The sequence below is a fragment of the Propithecus coquereli genome, unplaced genomic scaffold (genome assembly GCF_000956105.1).
Source record: "Propithecus coquereli isolate 6110/MARCELLA unplaced genomic scaffold, Pcoq_1.0 Scaffold249, whole genome shotgun sequence".
Classification (NCBI taxonomy): Eukaryota; Metazoa; Chordata; class Mammalia; order Primates; family Indriidae; genus Propithecus; species Propithecus coquereli.
The window spans coordinates 839,401-859,127 of record NW_012148052.1 but is presented as its reverse complement, the minus strand read 5'-3'; the positions used below and the strand labels follow the sequence as shown (position 1 = coordinate 859,127).

The window sequence follows — 19,727 nt, the reverse complement described above, 5'->3', positions numbered from 1 at the left end:
ATAATTTCTTTCTATTTTTTTAGTAGAGATGGGGTCTCGCTCTTGCTCAGGCTGATCTCGAACTTCTGACCTTGAGCAATCCACCAGCCTCAGCCTCCCAGAGTGCTAGGATTATAGGCGTGAGCTGGGTCTCTTTCTATTCCTCTAACTTACATTGTGCTTCCTGATCTCTTTGATTATGCTCTCAGCCTAGAATGCCCCATCGCTATCTTAATTCAAACACTATTCTCCTCCATGAAGCTTTCTTGATCATGAGCAAAAACACTCTCTTTCTTCTCAGCAAACTCATGGCTCTTTATCTGTACCCATTTCTTGTGAACAGACTACGCCTATTAACAACCCTTGGATCTTTCACAATGCCCAGAACAATGTCGTACATGTGTACTCAAGAAATATTTGCTGAATAATCACCTTCAAATATTTGAAGGGTTATCTTGTTAAAAAAGAAAGACTAGGTCTCTAATGTTCCACAGGGAAGAACTAGGAAGAGATGAAGTTAGAAGCAAATTTTGCCTCAATTATAGCTAACAATAAACAGGCTACCTTACAGCTATCAGTGACTAAAGATGTTCTAAAAGTAGCCAAATGACTATATATCAAGTGTTTTAGTGGGATACTTCACTGGCCTGAATGATTAACTCTTAATAGTCTAGGAAAGACTATATATCTCATTATATTAGACAAAACGTAATTTTTTATACACTCTGTATGTACCAATATTGAAATTCTTAAAATTAAGTTTAAACATGAAACGTCCTTTCATTTATTAGTAGTCATGCATCGCTTAACAATGGAGATACTTTCTAAGAAATGCGTCATTAGGCAATTTCATCATGTGAACATCATGGAGTGTACTTCCACAAACCTACAAGGTATAGCCTACTACACACCTAGGCTATATAGTACAGCCTATTCCTCCTAAGCATAGGAGGATGCCTGTAAGGCATCTTATTGTACTGAATACTGTAGGCTATGCATAGGAGGATGCCTGTAAGGCATCTTATTGTACTGAATACTGTAGGCTATTGTAACACAATGGTAAGTTTTTGTGTATCTAAACATAGAAAAGGTACAGTAAAAATACCACCTAAAAGATAAAACTAGTATACCTATATAGGGCATTTATCATGAATGGGGCTTATAGGACTGAAAGCTACTCTAGGTGAGTCAGTGGTGAGTGAACATGAAAAACAGTACCTTAAAGAAATGTTAACAATTTGGTTTTTCCTATTAGAAACCTGTCAAGGAATGGAAGCATATAAGTGGGACATTACTGTATACTACTGTAGACTTTATAAACACTCTACCTTTACGCTACACTAAATTGATAAAAAATAAAGTAATTGTGCTACAACATTTTGATGGCTATGGTCACTAGGCAATAGGAATTTTCCAGCTCCATTATAATCCTATGGGACTACCCATTATAATTATGTGGCCCATAGTTGACTTAAACATTATGTGGCATGTGACTGTATAATGAATATATAATGATATCTATTATGTCTTATATACAGTGTTAAGTATAGAAGATAAAAGAAAAAAGACACTGTCTTCATCCTAGAATAGTAAATACAAGGTTTTTAAATTATGTTCCCAAAGCAAACCTGATATAAATATGAATGCTTAGTTCATCTACCTCAGTAAGAAATGGTCCTTAGATAAAATTATCTTATCGACAGCAATGATTTTCAATATTTTGTAGTCAGAGAAATAACTATGAAGCCATCAGCTCTTCTTAAAGCCAACTATCCACACCCCTAAATACATTAAGTTCTTCAAACAAACAAGCTAATCATTTTGCCTTTCTAGTTAAAAACTAGAAAAAAGAAATGACAGAATACTTCCACATGCTAAGGATATCTCTGTGATGTCTCTCCCAAACTAAAAGCTATAGTCTTCATTGGCAGGGACCCTGCCTTTTACATGTGTCCCCAGTATTTAGTACGGTGCCCAAGACATAGTAGATGGTGAATAAATGAGCAAGCAAATGAGAGAAATGAATGAGTTCAATGTCCCTGGATGAAAAACAGTACCTTAAAGAGTGTTAACAATTTGGTTTTTATCAGAAACCTGTCAGGGAATGGAAGTATATGAGGAGATACTTAAATCAATCTTCAGGATAAATCAGAGCGCTATTTCTAGATCATTTATTGATAAATAATTAAGTAAACTCAAGGCCTTGGATGATTCTGGAGAACCAAAATTAATTTCTTGATAAGCAGAGCTAAATGACCAAATTCTAATGCAAAGAAAAATCCAAACCCCTTAACACATTCACAACTTGACCCATAAGATTATAACCAAATAACTTATCAAACTGATTTAACATAACTACTTAGAAAGCAAAACACTTTGATAGGATCAAGTGTTTAAACTGCTCTTCAAAAGTCTTAAGATTCACATTTTTCCAAATTTTCATTTGAACCATAAAAATCATATACTGTATGTTTTCTTTTTCTGACTGTAAAAATGATAGATACTCACTGTAGAGAACTTAGAAAATACAGACAGGTTCAAAGGAGAAACTTAAAATTACCCATTGTGATGCATTCTCTCCCAGTCTTTTTTTCTATGCAGTTATAACTTCTTTATAAACTATCACTCTTCCTACCAGGCAAGGGATGATAGACCTCCCACTGTAGTAGTAACCTAAGCACCCTCATGTTCCAGATATAATTTCTCAATGTCTAAATTTTATAGATGTGTACTCCCATAAAATAAGACCAAAACTGCTATTTAGTAATCCTTTACTTTCCCTCCCCTCCATACCTCCAGAATTCTACAAAGACAAAAATGCAGATTCAAGTAAAAATGCTTCCAAGGACTAGAAATGGACCTAAATTTAACAAAGGAAGAAGTTGCTTCCACTAGTTTTGTGTCCCCTAAGTCAATATTATCATATGGTATGTTCTGTTCCAAGTAGTCCAGGTCCTTTGGGGTCTATAAACTTGCATTTTTACCTCAAAAATCCAAAGTATGCTCCTCACCAAAACATTGTCAGTTCTCTACTAAAAAGAGTACAAGACAAGAAGGAGAATGCAGGGTCTGGGTTTTAGTGTCTGCTCTACTACTAAATAATTGAGTGACCCTGTCTTGGCTTTTACCTCATTCTCCCCATTTGTCAACCGCAATATTAGTTGCCCTACCTGTATCACAGGCTGTTGTGAGGCTCCAAAATCCAACAGATCAGAGAAAATGCTTTTCAAAAAAATAGCATTCAAATGTAAGGTGGAAGTCTTCTGAAAATACACATCCCCTATAATAAACACTATAAAACATGACTTCCACTGATGTTCAAAGGTGCCATTTCTGATGGTGATTGCTACTCATGTATACACGGTGGGACTAAACCATCAACAGCTCCTAACACAGGGTAGACAGGTAAAGTGTGTAATAGACTCACGGATCCAAACACAATAGCAGAAACCAATGCCATATATCCTTCACCTCCTGCCTTCATGGTCTACTCCATCTTCATTTAGATGAACCACCCTGCTCCTGATCACTGCATATTTGACTGCTATGTCTATAATGAATTTCCCAATGTTCTACAGCCAAGCCATAGAAACTTTTAAAACTATTTTTAATAATTTAATAAGTACACATGTACCCACCAATCAAAATCTAGGATCTTAACAATAACCTACTTTCATCATATTATACCATCTCTCAGAAGCAAACAGAATTTGAAACTGTATTAGTGAGTTAATGCAGTCTTTCTGTGCCCTCTCCCCACTCCTCTCACAAATCTATGTTTCAACTCACAGTAATTATTAGAAACAAGGCCTATTAATGGTATCAAAGTAAGGTCAGGTCTCAACCTTAGGAAAAACATGATTCCAACTTCCAAGGTTTTTAACAAGTTCACATTAGCACCATATTCTGCCAATCAATCAGAAGATCAATCTGATTTCCTTAATAACCACTGAGCAAGACTCTATCTAGGCAGGAGAATTCACGACAGCGTTGTGCTTTGTACTCCAGGTGAAAACTTTGGCTGAAATCAGTCTATTTAGGTAAAGTCACATTCAGACAAAGGGTCATCCTGGAATAGTTTGGTCAATTCTTCAATGACCCTTTCTACATTGATTTGAAGATAATGAAAAACAGCCAATGTGCAATTTCTGGAGAGTCTCTAAAAATTCCCAAGGAAGGACTCCCCTATCCCCAAATTATTAGCATTCTACTCAGAAGAGGAGAGTTCTCTAAGATTTTGTTCTAGCAACAGCTCTTCTTATTGCACTCTGTAAGTTTGAGTCCCTCTCTGTAAGTTTGAGTCCGTTACAAACTACTTCATCCATTGATGACAGCATACAAGTCAGAGTGCAATGTTAATATAGGTCTGATTACACCAAAATGAAATCACTTTAGATTTACAGTAAAATTCTTGGAGCAACCAAAGTGGCTTAGTTATTAGTAGAAACTAGGCCTCTAGTAATGGCGTCAAATTAAGAGTTCTTACTAAATAGGGTCCTAATTATCTCATATCATATATTCATATTTACCCTAGATTTTATCTTGTTATCGTACTAAAGTTTGACACCATATGAGTCTCATTTCCTTCTTCTTTCATTTGTTTTGTCCTGATCCCATAGAAGAGTAATAACCACTTTGAAAAACATCACATTCTCAGGTATTCAGTTGATATATATGTCAAATAGAATAGCAACCAAAGGTACCTAACAACAAAAGGTTACTTAAAATAAGTAGAATGCCACTGTTATATATATAAGTACAACATCTGGTTCCATATAACAAAGCTATTTCCAAATCCCAACAGATGGCCCACAGTAATAATGCTCTGCTGATCTGGTTATAACAAATTCTATTAAATCAAAAATCCTGTACAGCAGATGCCTCTTCCAATTTCAGTATAAATCAATCTCTTTAACCAAAACACTGAGCTTTGGTTCTTATTTGTGTACTAAAATCCAGTTATGCCAATTAAGATGGTCAAATTTTTTGACAGTTGTTATAAAATGCCACTGCGGTGTTTTCTGAGTTTTGGGGTGGAGGACATAAAGATTATCTCCCTCTAAGACTGAAAGGCTAACTGTTCAAAATGGAAAACAAAAAGTCACAGTTAAAGGAAGGCTGAAGAGAGAGGTAAAAGTGAGCTTTAGCTGTCTCAAGCCAAGGTTTCTGAATAGTGGCAATGTGGAAAGTTAAGTGACTGACAAAGCCAACAATGAAAAGAAGTGAAAATGAGGTAATTTCTGAATTAAGAGGCTATTAGCAGGCACAAACAAAAAAATGTACCTGAATGTCTAAACAACATGTATCTTTGTACACTATAGTGACAGGTCCATTTTTAAAAGAAATGTGGATGCAATGTCAAGTTAACTTTACTGTTTAACTATATTCAAAATCTAATCTTCATATTCTAGTCATGCCCTTACTTGAAATATTATCCTCTATCAATTCATAACACAGTAAACAACAGTGTCGTGATTAAGAGCTAGTAAGGTCTGAAAATAGACTGCAGGGGTTCAAATCCTGGCTCTTTTCATTCCTAGCAATGTACTCTTAGACAATTTACTTAACCTCTCTGTGCCTGTTTCCTCATCTGTAAAACTATGGTAACAATAAAATCTGTAAAACTATGATAATAAAATAATAAAATCTTAGAGGTTATTGTGAAGATTTGAATAATAAATGTAAAGTACTTATTTAGAACACTTTTAAGCCCATAATAAGGCCTCGAAAATTGTTAACTATTATTATTATCACTACCATTGTATCATCCTATTAACGCCATTAAATTTCTAAAAGAAAAGGCAGAAATATCAAATGACTTGTTTAAAACAGCAAACAAGTACCAGAATCTGTCAAGAAAAGTCTTCATTTTAAATCTCGAAGATTAACCATTAAAAATCAGTGATTCCCCAGGTAAGTGGATTTCCTAGTCCCTCTAAATCTCCAGGAATGTGCACAGAAATCCTTTAAGTTAGAATAAAAGCACAGATTAGTGGCACTAGCACAAACACAAACTAAGAAGACCTATCTGCTCCACCACTGACCTAAGTGTGCACTCTTGGGCAAGTCGCCTAAACTTCCAATTGCTCGTCTTAAAAGATGTTTTGCCTACATCACAGGGTTATTGTGAGATCAAATTAGATAATGTATGAGAAAATGTATGTAAACCATTAAAACATTATACGAATGTTCAAAATGTCTTACTCATCTTTATACCCCTAATGCCTACAAAAATGCACAGTAGAGGTTATAATCTAAAAGAAAAGCCATGGGGGCGGGGGGCGTGGCAGAGTGAGGAATAGGTAAAGATGGGGAAGGGTTTAAAAGAGTAAGAAACTCAAATTGTCTATCAACTGATGAATGGATAAAAATGTAGTATATCCATACAGTGGAATACTATTTGGCAATAAAAAAGAATGAAATACTGACACATGCTACAACATGGATGAGCCTTGAAACATAAGCTAAGTGAAAGAAATCAGACTAAAAAGACTATGTGTTGTATGAAATGTCCAAAATAGGCAAATCTATAGAGAAAGTAGGTACATAAGTGGTTGCCTAGGACTGGGTGACAGCAGGAAATGGGGAGTGGCTACTAATGGGTACTAGGTTTCTTTTTGAAATGATGTTCTAAAAATGATTGTGGTGATATCTGCACAACTGTGAATAAACCAAAAAACACTGAATTGTATACTTTAAATGGGTGAATTGTATGGTATGTGAATTATATCTCAATAAAGCTGTTTTTTAAAAGAATAAGAAGAAAAGTTTAAGGAGAGAACTGCTACAAGTATAAAATCACTGGCTTTAGAACACAAGTTTGTTTCTTTTTCAAAGAAAAAATAGTGAATTTTCCGATATTTGGGTAGATCTGACATGTGAATGAGACTGAAGGAAGCATCAACAGAAAATATTAAGAATTACCACACCAGACCAGAATGTCTCTACAAATCCTGTGAAAAACAAATCTGGCATCTGTTCTTATTCTCCCTTTCAAAATTCTCTCTAAGGTTACAAATTACCCTCTCTGATCTAGTTCAACAGTGTTTTCATCATGGTCCTTGTTTCTGAACTTGGAGACTGTATTTGATACTGTCAACAATCCTACCTTGCAAAAAATCTTCCTATCCTTGGCTTCTGTGTCACCGATGAACTTCGTGGCTGTTCTCAGAATGCCTTCTTTACCTATTAGCCTATTATGTGACCCAAAGTTCCAAATCTCAAAGCTCTTTCCCCATTATACTACTTCCCTCCCAAAACACACATACTAATATGTTTCACCACCATCTACAGCTCTGGTCAGTGCAAAATCTGCATTTCATCTGACTATTCATTGTATATGAAAATGCATAAGGTTAAGTAACTTGCCAAAGTCTCTTCATGATTTTTAGACCTTCTTATGAAGATTTAATGAGTTCAACACATGTAAAGAGCTTAGAACAATGGTATACAGTAAGTACTCAATAAATATTAGCTATTATTTTATTCCCACAGCCACTATCTTATGTCAGACCCTCAACATCTTAATCTTAAAATTCTTCAGAAGCATTCTAGTCTGTCTCCTCACTCCCAGCACACTCAGCTAATAGAAAAACCTTCCTCAGGAACAGTATGCTTCTCATTCTGTAGAACCCACTGTGGTACCCTATCAAACTAAACTCTCTATCCTTGAAAGATCCTCCACCAGTACCCCCTCACCAATCTTAAACTCATTTATTATTCACCAGTACAGATTCAAGCGACTTGGTATCTTTTGTACACTGCCACTTCTCTGCCTTTGCACATGCCCAGTCACTCTTCTGGACTACACCTCTTCCCCTTTGGAAATTCCTATCTTTCTCAAATGTCACTATACCTTTGGACTTGGCTGCACTGTTATCCCAACCACGAGTATGACGTTGTTTGGTAATTACGAATGACAAACTTATTTCTCCAACAGAAGAAACAACTTGTCTTCTTTCAACAGAAGTTAAAGCTTTCAAAGAGACCACATATTTTATTCCTTGTGTCTCTTCATACAGACTACTTCACACACAGCACGGAACTTTGCAGAAGTTCACAAATGCTGACTGACTGACCAAGAAATCATGCCTCAGAATGTATCAGAACAACATTCTCTACTTTCCACTGCCCCTCCTATACCTAGCATAATGAAAGCAGATAGAATATGTATAGATATTTTTATTCTACAAAGAAGGAAAGGAAGACTATACTAACAATTGTACCAGATAAAAGGGAAAAAAAAATTTCAAAAATATACTCAAAAAATGCACAATGTGGAAAACAAGTTACAATGCTGGCCATTTGGGAATCCAGAAAGTGACTTCAAGACAGTATAATGTGGCTGGGCACGGTGGCTCACGCCTGTAATCCTAGCACTCTGGGAGGCCACGACGGGAGGACGGCTCGAGGTCCGGAGTTTGAGACCCGCCTGAGCAAGACCGAGACCCCATCTTTACTAAAAAATAGAAAGAAATTATACAGATAACTAAAAATATATAGAAAAAATTAGCCAGGCATGGTGGCGCATGCCTGTAGTCCCAGCTACTCGGGAGGCTGAGGCAGAAGGATCGCTTGAGCCCATGAGCCCAGGAGTTTGAGGTTGCTGTGACCTAGGATGACACCACGGCACTCTAGCCCGGGCAACAGAGTGAGACTCTGTCTCAAAAAAAAAAAAAAAAAAAAAAGGACAGTAAAATTTTTTATTTCACCCAAACTAATGAACCAAAAAGGGCCAAAATAAATGTGTCCTGGCCTCACCCAAAAAATATCTCATAAAGAAATGAGAAACTCCTCAGTAACTTCAGTAGCACAAAATCAAGAACAAGATTCACCTCAACTCTGAGATACAAAACCAAAAAGAGTAATCCTCATATTTATCTAAGAAACTAAAAAATTCAAACACATCCCTATATGCCACCCACACAGAAAAATAGAGAGGAGTTACTGCTTTTCTATAAATATTTACTAGGACTAGGAGGAATAAAAGGCTTCTCTCACTGCTACTGTGGCCTATTCCCTGCAAGGGAGCAATCTGTGGTCTCAAAAAAGCAAAACACAGGAAGATGGAAACCTTAACCTAGAAGAGACATTAGGGAAAGAAAAAAATACTCAAAACACATGTTTCGAAGCTAGTTTAAAAAAAAAAAGACAGTGCAAATGTATTCCATAGAAAGGAAAAGTGAAATAAAAGAGCTTCCACAAAGTAAGTAACTTAGTAGGTGAAACCATCTAGCACTGTCTTGAAAGAAAACAGCTATGCATTTAACATTCCTAGGACATGCATGCTTTTTCACAAAATAGAAGGGAAAAAAATAAAGACAAATAAATGTCGGGAAAAGACAAAAAAAGAAAAAAGAAAAAAACAAGACGCCCACCAATCTCTAATTCCCTGGCTCTAACTCATTCAGGAATCCAACTAGGAACAACACAGACGTGGACTGTGCCAACACAGAATAGAAAAACCTTCGCCAATCATAGCACGAAAAGTAGAACAGAGAAATGAAAACTGTACACCTGAACGCCTCAGTAGCAAGTGCTTATTCCCTCTTTAGGATTAAGCAGTAGAGAAAAGAACAAGAGAAGCTAATGGGAAAGGAGAAAAGATGTCAATGAAACTAAGCCCTGTTATGTCCCCTACTGGTCTCAATTTCAGAGTACAACTCCTGATTCTTCCACCTAACAGTCGGCCTCGGCAAAACTGACCATAACACCTTCCACGCCACCAGGAGGAAATCACAGAGGAACAACCATCCCGTTAAGCTCCCTCCTCACCAGCTGCAAAAATGGAGGTGGGGTGGGGGGGACACCCTACCACGTGGGCAGGATGCAACACACACAGGACAGCAACACGTACGCATGGAACGGCTGCCTTTGCCCTAATGCCAGCAAAGGACACAGCGACAGGATGGGCGGGAACGCAGGCCCCCTCGCACGGGCCTCGTCACCCCAAGGGCACCCCCGAGGCGTGAGCTACAGCCTGCCTTGCCAGCCGAACAGCGCCCCCAAGCTTGAATGGAAGAAGCTGCATCGTGCCAGGGGGCTAGCCCAGGCCAGGGGGCAAGTCACGGAGGGAAAGAGACTGTCGCTGTCCTCGCACTCGGAGCCCCGAGGATCTACGTCTGGCTCCCCGGGGCCCCGCCTGGGGGAGGGGCGGGAGGCGCGGAGGCGCGGAGCCGCTGCTTCCCGGCTGAGGGGCAGCAGCAGCTGAAGAGAAGCGCCGCGGGGGAGGGAGGGACCCAGCCCTCGCCGCCCGCCCGGCTCCAGGCTGGGCCGGGGCCCCCTGCCCCGCCCGCCGCCCACCGCCCACCCCGCAGCGCGGCCGCGGCTGAGAGAAGGAAGAGGGCGTCTCGCGGAGGGCAGCTCCTGCCTCTGTCCCGGGAGATGCCCCAGCCCCGCCTCCTCGCCCGCCGCCCCGGCCGGACCTCCTCGGCGCGGGCACTTACCTCAGGCTGCGCAGGCCGGGACGGCCCGGCCGAGCCCCCGGCCGCTGCGTGCGTCTCCGCCCCCGGGTAAAGATCCCAACGGCGCCTGGTGCGAGCTGCCGAGGCCCCGAGCAGCGCCGACAGCGGCGGCAGCAGCGGGAGCAGCCAACATCCGGGGCCGCGCACCCGGAACTACTTCCCGACCCGCTCCACCTCCCGCCCTCGCCCCCACTGCCGCCGCCCCCGCCTCCTGCGACGTCGCTGCGCCACCGGCCCGGCGTCGGCGCCGTCACGGCCCATCGCGGTCACGTCCGCTTCGACGCGCGCGGGATCCCTCCGCTGGGACAAGTAGTGCCCCGGGACTCCCGTTGATCTGCTTGGGCAAAGCCCGTGTCAACTAACGGCCGGCGGTTCCGAGCGACTGGAGGTCCCTGCGCCTCAGACTGGCTTCTGGGGAGCGAGGACGGCGGAGACAGCCCCGCACTTGAGGACAGCAGGGATCGGTGGCTTTTGACCCTGCCCACGGATACCAGGGCCCCCATGATCCGGGGGAGTGGTGCCCCGTGACCTCCCCGCCCCCCAACCTCCGCCACCTCACCATAGTGACAGGCACTTTAGCCTTTCCAGGAAACCGAATCCCCTTTTCGACCTGGCACACTGCGGATTCTAGAGGCCCCAACAAAGGCGCCTTGGACCTTCAGGACACCCTTTCGGAACTTCACGAGTCCTGGGTTCTAGATCCATCTCTACTGAGGCCTTTCCCGTGCCTAGTATTTCCTTCTCCTTAAAACAAAGGAGTTGGAACTCTACAAGCCCACTGATTCTCAGGGTAGCTGCCCAGGTTATGGTCATGCTATCAATAGGTGGAGCGTTTAGAAGGGTAGTTTGGTGGACTAGTGAACTTTGGAATTTACTTCTACGTCAGTCTTCACTGATTTTTTCTCTAAACTATTAGCACTGATAATCTGCCATGTAATTTCACATTTAATTCCATTCCAACGTATTATTTTCTCTTGTTTCATTCGCGCTATTCACATATTTCCTTACAGCATCAAACACGTTTTTGAACTCACATTAGGTGCTCAATATTTGGATACTCGGATATCTGTTAGATGAATACTAGGTCCACTGGATTAAAGGAAAAGGAGTGGCATGAGTAAATGGCCCTGAAACGTTTTTTGACGTAGCCACATCCTCTGGTAGTTAAAGATCTAAGCACCCAATTCTTTCAACAAACATTGAATACCTGCTATTTGCCAAGCATTTCTAGGCACTGGGAATTCAAAGTATCAAATGTTTTGTATCTAGATAAGGCTCTGAAGATTCATTCAACAAATATTTGCCAATCACTACTAAGGTTGCCAGACACTGTTTTAGTGCTTGACAGGTATCAGTGAACAAAAGAAAGAAAAAAAATACTTTTCTTTCTTGAAGCTTTCATTTTAGTATGGGGAGAAAGATGATAAACATAGTAAGAGAATTATGTTGTATGTTAGAAAGTATTGAGTGCTATGGAAAAAAATAGACCAGGGCAAGGGGTGTGAGGAAAAGTGGAGGAAGGAGGCTCGCAGTTTTAAATGGAGCTATCAGGGTGAGTCCCGTTCAGACAGTGACTTTAATCAGAGACTCGAAAGAGGAGAGGGGGTGAGCCATGCAGTTGTCTGGGAAAGAGTAACCCAGGCAGAGGGAACAGCTAGTGGCAAGGCCCTGAGGTGAAAGCATTCCTAGAAGTGTTAGAAATAGTGAGGAATCCAGGATGTTAGAGCAGGGCAAGCAAATGGCAGTGGAATAGGGAGAGGGGGTTAGGAAGTGCGATCTTGCTGGGAACTGTAAGGATCTTGGTTGAAACAGAACCGCTACAGGGCTTTGAACACAGGAGTCACATGATCTTATTCATGCCTTCAAAACATCACCCCAGGGCTGTGCTAAGAGTAGATGGTGAGAGGACAATGGTGGAAGTCAGAGGCTCCATTATCCAAGTACGGAATGATGGCTTGAACCAGGATGGTAGCAGTGAATAGGATAAATAAGACACAGCCTCAGCTGGGCATGGTGGCATGCACCTGTAATCCCAGCTACTGGGGAGGCTGGGGTGGGAGAATCACTTGAGCCCAGGAGTTCAAGGCCAGACTAGGCAACATAGCAAGAGGCACACCCCGCCCACCCCCTGCCCATCATCTCTAAAAAAATAAAAAAAGACACAGTCTCTATACTTTAAGAATTTATAGTCTACAGGGAAGCAAATAGATTAGATAATTACAATATACTGTGATAAGGAAGATAATATCCTGAAGAGAAGGGCGAACTTACAAGCTTTTCTTAGAGAGGGTAGAAGTTCCCAGAACTCCAAGTTGCCAAGGAAATTGGAAGTTGCTAGTTCTTTGTTGGGCCACTGGGTAGATCCCTGATAACATAACTAACACTCTTCTTCCCAGCCTTTCAGGGCTCAAAACTCACTATCTTTTGAGGGCAGCTATAGGCAGAAAGGTAGTAAAGAACAGTCTGGGCCATGCATTTAAGGAGATGGGCAAAGCTGATATTATCCCATTTGTGAGAGGAAGAAATCGAGGCCAATAGCCACAAGATTTTAACTTGAGACTGGAATCTCTCTGAGCCACTTGAGTGGAGTCAGCCAGATGGTGTAGTAAAAGAGTTGAAAGACTGTGGACTTAGCTCCAAGTCTGGAGATTTTCAGCTCCCATTCATCATCACCTCCTACAAGTCTTAGGCAGCTCCTAATCTTTCACTTTTCTGTCATTCTGAGGTGCTTCCTGAAAGTGCTTGTTCTGTGCTAGTTGGGGATACAGCTGGAGAGAGAACAGTGATGGAGAGCTGCCAGAATGGGGTGGGGAGATGGGGATCAGCAGCCTTTGGGAAGGAAATAAACAGAAGCCCCAGGGTGTCAAAAGGTGGAGGAACAATAAAATTATATTGCATATGGGAGTCATGCTAAGTGAGTAGATTTTAGCTGCTCTTGATACAAAAACAAACAAAAATGGGTAACTATGTGAGATGATGGGTATATTAATTTGCTTAACTATGGTAACCTTTTTACTACCTGTATATATCCCATAACATGTTGTATACCTTAAATATACACGATAAAATTTATTTAAAAAAATTTTTTTTGAGACAGGGTCTCGCTTTGTCACCCAGGCTGGAGTGCAGTAGTGTCATCTAGCTCACTGCAAACTCAAATTCCTGGGCTCAAGTGATCCTGCTGCCTCAGCCTCCAGAGTAGGTTTGACCATAGGCACACACCCCCACACCTGGCTAATTTTTCTATATTTTTTGTAGAGACGAGGTCTCGCTCTTGCTCAGGCTATTCTCGAACTCCTGGCATCAAGCGATCCTCCCACCTCGACCTCCCAAAGTGCTAGGATTACAGGTGTGAGCCACCACACCTGGCCTAAAAACTTTTTAATTAAAAAAAAAAAGGTGGAGGACCATCCTCCCTCAAAAAAAAAAGCTATAATGGCCATTACAGCAGGGGGGTTTCTGGGACATTGTGAGGAAGAAAAGTTTAAAGCCCAGATTGGGAAGGCAGAGCTGGGTTCAAATCTAATGTTCCATAGCTTGCTTATTTTATGCCTACATGAAGTTATTTAGTTTCTCTTTGTCTCTGTTTCCATGCCTATAACATGGAAACAATAATCATAGCTACCTAGCAAAAGAGATTATGCACAGGCTGCCAAAAATTAAGGCCCCCAAAGACAGCTGTTTTTATTATTTACCAGGTCCGGTGTCGGCACAGAAAAGAGTGCAATAGTTCACTGCCTTGGGAGATGGAGTGGGCTGGGAGGCCTCAAGGGTGCAGGGCAAGTGAGCCCTCAAAGAGGAAATAGCATCAAAGTCAGGAGACAGATCCTTAAAAGATACACATTGATCATAGCAATAAGATAGAGGTTTTATTGTTCTGTATCATTTGCAATCTTTTCCCAGGTTCATCTGGATTATAAATTCCCTGACAGGAACACAGCCCAGAGCTGGGTGCAATAGCCCTACAAAAACCCTGATTTGGCACCAGCAGTGCTTCAACAGCAGGGTGTTTAACACTTCACATGACCCATGGCCACTTAGACAAATAAAGCTTTACCTGATCCTTTTCTCCCTCTTTATTTATTGTAAGAGGAAAGCAGAAAATGAGAAATGAATTTAAAATGAGCCAAGACCGGCAAGAGGGAGAAAGAAAAACATGAGAGAACCCCTCCTATCACTCCCGCCCTGAAGAGCCTTCTAGATTCCATGGGTATTATATAATACTGTATAATTCATATATTAGATGGGGGAGGAAAGGCTATACATAGGCCATTGGAAAGCTGTCAGCACCAGCACCACTGACTGCTATTTAATGACAACATTTGAGTATTTGTCACTATGCATACATAAACAACATTCAATAATCATTTATCAAGCACCTACTCTATACCAGGCACTGTGCTAAATACCAAGAAGTCAAAAGAAGATAAAAGAGAAGCAGACATGTAAACAATTAATCCCAATGCAATTTGGTAGGAATTTATACTTGTTTCATGGAAATAGAGAAGAAGCAAGGCTTAATTCTGTCAGATTGGATGGGGCAGGGAGGGAGTGTAGGCACAGAAGCCAATGAAGGCTTCACCCTTAAAAGGTGAGGTTAAGGCTAAGTCTTAATAAATAAATAGGAATTTGCCATGTAGAGACCGAAGCAAGGCTGAGAATAGGGGAAGAAGATCTGGAGCAGAGAAGAGCAGCTTATACAAAATCAAAGAGGCTGGGTGGATATGAGAAAAGTAGAGGCCACAGAAGTTATAGCCTTCTAAGTGGTCATTAAATACTAGCAGCTGATGGGACTAACTAACTCATGGTGCTAGACTGCATCACTCTATGTATATCATCCTTAAATTTTGTTCCTGCCCTCTGGGAGCTTGGTGTTAACTTCAACTCCAAGTTGGCAACACGTGATCCTTCCCAGTCTCTAATACTTAATCATTCTCAGTAGAAAGGAGTAGCTTAGAATATTTTGCCCCAGCAGAAGGTATGAACCTAAAATATTTTTTTTCTTCAACTCATCCATATTCTTGTAACCACCTGGCTCAAACCTTGGCTCCTCTCCAATCTCAGAATCAACTGAGCTAATTAAAACCATAATGAAAGACACAAAGGCACCAAGACAGCTGAGCAAACATTAACCAATGGGTAGAGCAAATAAAGTACTTACATTACGTGTAAGCAATGGTGCAAATGAAACTTGGGTGGCGCTTGGAATAGTGAGTCAGAGGATGTTCAAATAGAGTGGGATCAGGGGAAATCTCTCTACCAGTTAGTTAGCAGTGTCTTTTAAAATGATAGAATAAAAGGAACCTAGTTAGCAGGAAAAAGCAGCTAAGATTTGCAGCCCAAAGGAGGCTGAAACTCTAGGTGCGAACTTCGTAGTTAAGAAACAATTGTTTAATTTCAAGTTGTGAAGTTATTGGCTTCCTTCATGCCTAATGAGATAAATAAGAACCATCAAGAAACCCCAATGCTGAAGGAAGATTGGTGGAGGAATAGCTAATATTTATTGAATGTCCCTTGTGTGCCAGGCAACATGATACCCTTTGCATCTGTTTTCATTAATGCTTACAGTAAAACTACAAGGTACTCATCTCCATTTTAAAGAAGAGGAAACAGACTGGGCACAGTGGCTCACACCTGTAATCCCAGCACTTTGGGAGACTAGGACAGGAGGATCACTTGAGGCCAGGAGTTCAAGACCAGCCCAGGCAACAAAGTGAGACACAATCTCTACAAAAAATTTAGCCAGGAGTGATGACATGCACCTGCAGTCCCAGCTACTCTGGAGGCTGAGGTGGGAGGATCACTTGAGCCAGGTGTTCAAGGTAAGCTATGATCATGCCACTAAACTCCAGCCTCGGTGACAAAGCAAGGCCATGTCTCAGAGAGAGAGAGAGAGAGACAGATTGGGCAAACAGAGGCTTAGTAGTTTGAGAGTGACAAAGCCAGGATCTGAACCCAGAACTATCTAATTCCAATCCCTCTCTGTTCTGTCCACCTTCAAAGACTCTCTAAACCAGTAAGGGTTGATTACATTGATTTGAGAATTGTAATCTCCTGAGTGCTAGCCACTTCAAGAGGATGTATTTACATTCAAGTACCACAAATAAAGGGACTCTGTGGAAGACTATATAATTGTTCCCAAACATTTACTTTGCCTCCCAGAATTAGATTGTACTTTCCCATTGACAGCAGGCTTGGCTGTGTGACTTGCATCAGCTAATGAAATGTGAGCGGCAGCATGAGCCACTTCCAGCTGGAAGCTTTCAGTCAATGTGCTGCACCACGTTTTCCTTTCCCGCTGCCCTGATGACCAGCAATATTCAGGGATAGAGGCTAATCCATCAGCCTCGGTCCCAGAGTGAAGACAATGTGCAGCAAAGCCACAGCTGACTGGGAAGGACACAGCATAAGTGAGAAAAACAGGCTTTGCTGATTGGGCCACTGAGATTTGGGGTTGCTGCCGTAGCATAACAGAGCCTATACTGACTAAAGCAGATACTTTCCGAATCTTTCTCTTTGGTGATCCAGATTTCTGATGTCGTCCTCAGGTAGAAGTTGCTTGGGGCGTATGAGAAGATATAAGGGAATGGAATGACTGGTGTAATGTAGTGAAAGGCTTTGAAATACAGGATTTGAAACTCAGTCCTTTTTTTTTTTTTTTGAGACAGAGTCTGGCTCTGTTGCCCGGGCTAGAGTGCCATGGCGTCAGCCTAGCTCACAGCAACCTCAAACTCCTGGGCTCAAGCGATCCTCCTGCCTCAGCCTCCCAAGTAGCTGGGACTATAGGCATGCGCCACCGTGCCCGGCTAATTTTTTCTATATATATATATATATTTTTTTTTTTTTTCAGTTGTCCAGATCATTTTTTTTCTATTTTTTAGTAGAGACAGGCTCTCTCTTTTGTTCAGGCTGATCTCGAACTCCAGACCTCGAGCCATCCTCCCGCCTCGGCCTCCCAGAGTGCTAGGATTACAGGCGTGAGCCACCGCTCCCAGCCTGAAACTCAGTCATGATCTGTGGGCTCAGACAAACCTTTATAAGATAGGTGCCATGGGCCACGTCATACCCAGGAACTGGAGAACTTACAAAGAAGGTTAAGATGTACCTTACTTACAAAGAACAGTGCCTGGTCTTGAGACAAGTACCATGCTCATTTATTTCCAAACCTAGCAACCCATCTCTATACCTGGTATCCACCAGGGACTCAGTAAGTTTTAATAACTTTTTGTCAAACTAATGCTATAGAATAATCTAGAACTCAAGTCTCCTAACTCCCCACAAAAGCTCTTCCTATGTTGTAGTGTGCTGCCAACTTGGGTTAACGGATTATTATTAGCTATTTTTTATGTAATATTTTACAGTTTATGTGCATCTCATTTATTTGAAATGCCACATAAATGAAAAATATCTGGAACATCAGAATCTGCAGGGCCCGTAGCATAGCAGGCATTCAACAGAGGTACACAAACCACCCTGAAGAAATCACAAAGAGTGGAAAACCTCAGAGAGCCTAGAGGACTTGGCAATGAGAAATCTAGTTCGAAGTGCACAGTGGCTCAAGTTTTTAATGGGGCCAAGTTAAGATAGCATGTAGGTGAAGGTTAAACGCAGACAAACATAGGTGCAGGGCCATAGGGTTTAACATTTTCCACGCATTTCCAAAGAGTACAGTATAGTAATTGAAAAACCTTCCATGGAATATCCTTGATGCAAGGATATTAGGACTCCCCAAATCTGTTGATTAGTCCTTCAAAACCAGGAAGATATTCAACCTGTTATTACTACCATTCACTGAAAAACTTAAGATACTGCAGGCTGGGCATGGTGGTTCATCCCTGTAACACTAGCACTTTGGAAGGGCCAGGTAGAGGATCTCTTGAGGTCAAGGGTTCGAGACCAGCCTGGGTGACAGAAGAGACCCTGTCTCAAAACAAACAAACAAAACAACAACAACAATGACAACAAAAAGTCAAGACACCACAAATATAACATCCATTTAATTCCGAAGTATAATAGTGTTGGACATAATTAGAATATTTGAAAGGCTAAAGCAAAGCAGAAAAATTAAGAATTACTCAGTGAATTAAGGTTAACCCTAATCATTAAACTGAATAATGTGCACAAAATATTCTTTATTTTTTGGCCAGGAGATTACATTAGGATTTCTTCTGGTAAAAAATAAATAACAGAGAAGCAGGAGGATTGCTTGAGCCCAGGAGTTTGAGGCTGCAGTGAGCTATGATGACGCCACTGCACTCTCGCCTGGCAGACAGAGCAAGACCCTGTCTCAGAAATAAATAAATAAATAACAGAAATCCTTGCAACTGGAGTATTTAAGATGAACCACAATGACGTCTTGGATTTGCTTCGAAATACCCCAGAAAAAAATGTGTGAGAGATAGATGAAACAAGATTGGTAAAATGTTAATGTTTATAGAAGTTCAGAGGAGGGACCAATGGCTTCTGTCAGGGACAAGGAGTGGGAAAGTGAAGTAATATTTTACCTTAATAAATCCCCATAGTGATTCTAGAAGTTGGAGGTTATCTTCCCCATTTTACAGGCAAAGGGTACTGAAGTCACTTTGCTAGTGGATGACAGTATAAAGACTTGAACCTCAATTCGTGACTTTGAAATTCTTCCTTTTGCTAATACCCCACACAGACTACCTAAATATGTCTTCTCATATTTTAGTAGAAATGGAGAAGAGTTGTTTTCCTATATAATGGAAACTTATTTGTAATTCCCATATTTTTCACCTTTCCTTAAAGTTTCTCACTTCCACCTTTTAGCAATAATTTTGAATACTTACTAACTCATGAAGTTGTTTTCATTGCATTTAATCTGAATTCATGATTCACCTATGGCTTGCTCCCATTATTTAGCATGGTAGAATGAATGTGGATGTTTCTTTTTGTAATGATTCTCAAAGCAAGAGATGCCAAAAGGCATGTATGCACACAAACACAAAGCTTCTTTTAAGTTTAAGTACCTAAATATGATATTTCCCTTTTTAACCACTTAGCAGTTATTAATAATTTATGGCTGACTATGCCTGCTGTCCCCATCCAATTTTTTTTTCTGCCATGTTAAGTATATCCAAGTTTAACTCTTTTAGCGGGGCTTATTGCTCCTTGCTACCGTGAAATATGCCACCTTTGTGTCTGTAAATTGCATCTGGGTTTGATCTGTTTCTAAAGTGAAATTTTCTAGAAATACTGGTGAAATGACTATCCATTGATTGAGTAAACATTTATGAAATGCTAACTCTAGGCTAGGTACTGTGC

General features: G+C 41.1%; 1 protein-coding gene across 1 annotated transcript in view; it reads right to left on the bottom strand.

Annotated features, from left to right (window-relative positions):
* FOXJ3 (forkhead box J3) overlaps positions 1-10,598 on the bottom strand; it is a 164,973-nt gene extending 154,375 nt beyond the window's left edge. Inside the window, exon 1 of the mRNA XM_012646759.1 lies at positions 10,425-10,598. The gene's annotated coding sequence lies outside the window, so the exon portion shown is untranslated. The remainder of the gene's footprint in view (positions 1-10,424) is intronic.
* Positions 10,599-19,727: the final 9,129 nt, after the last annotated feature.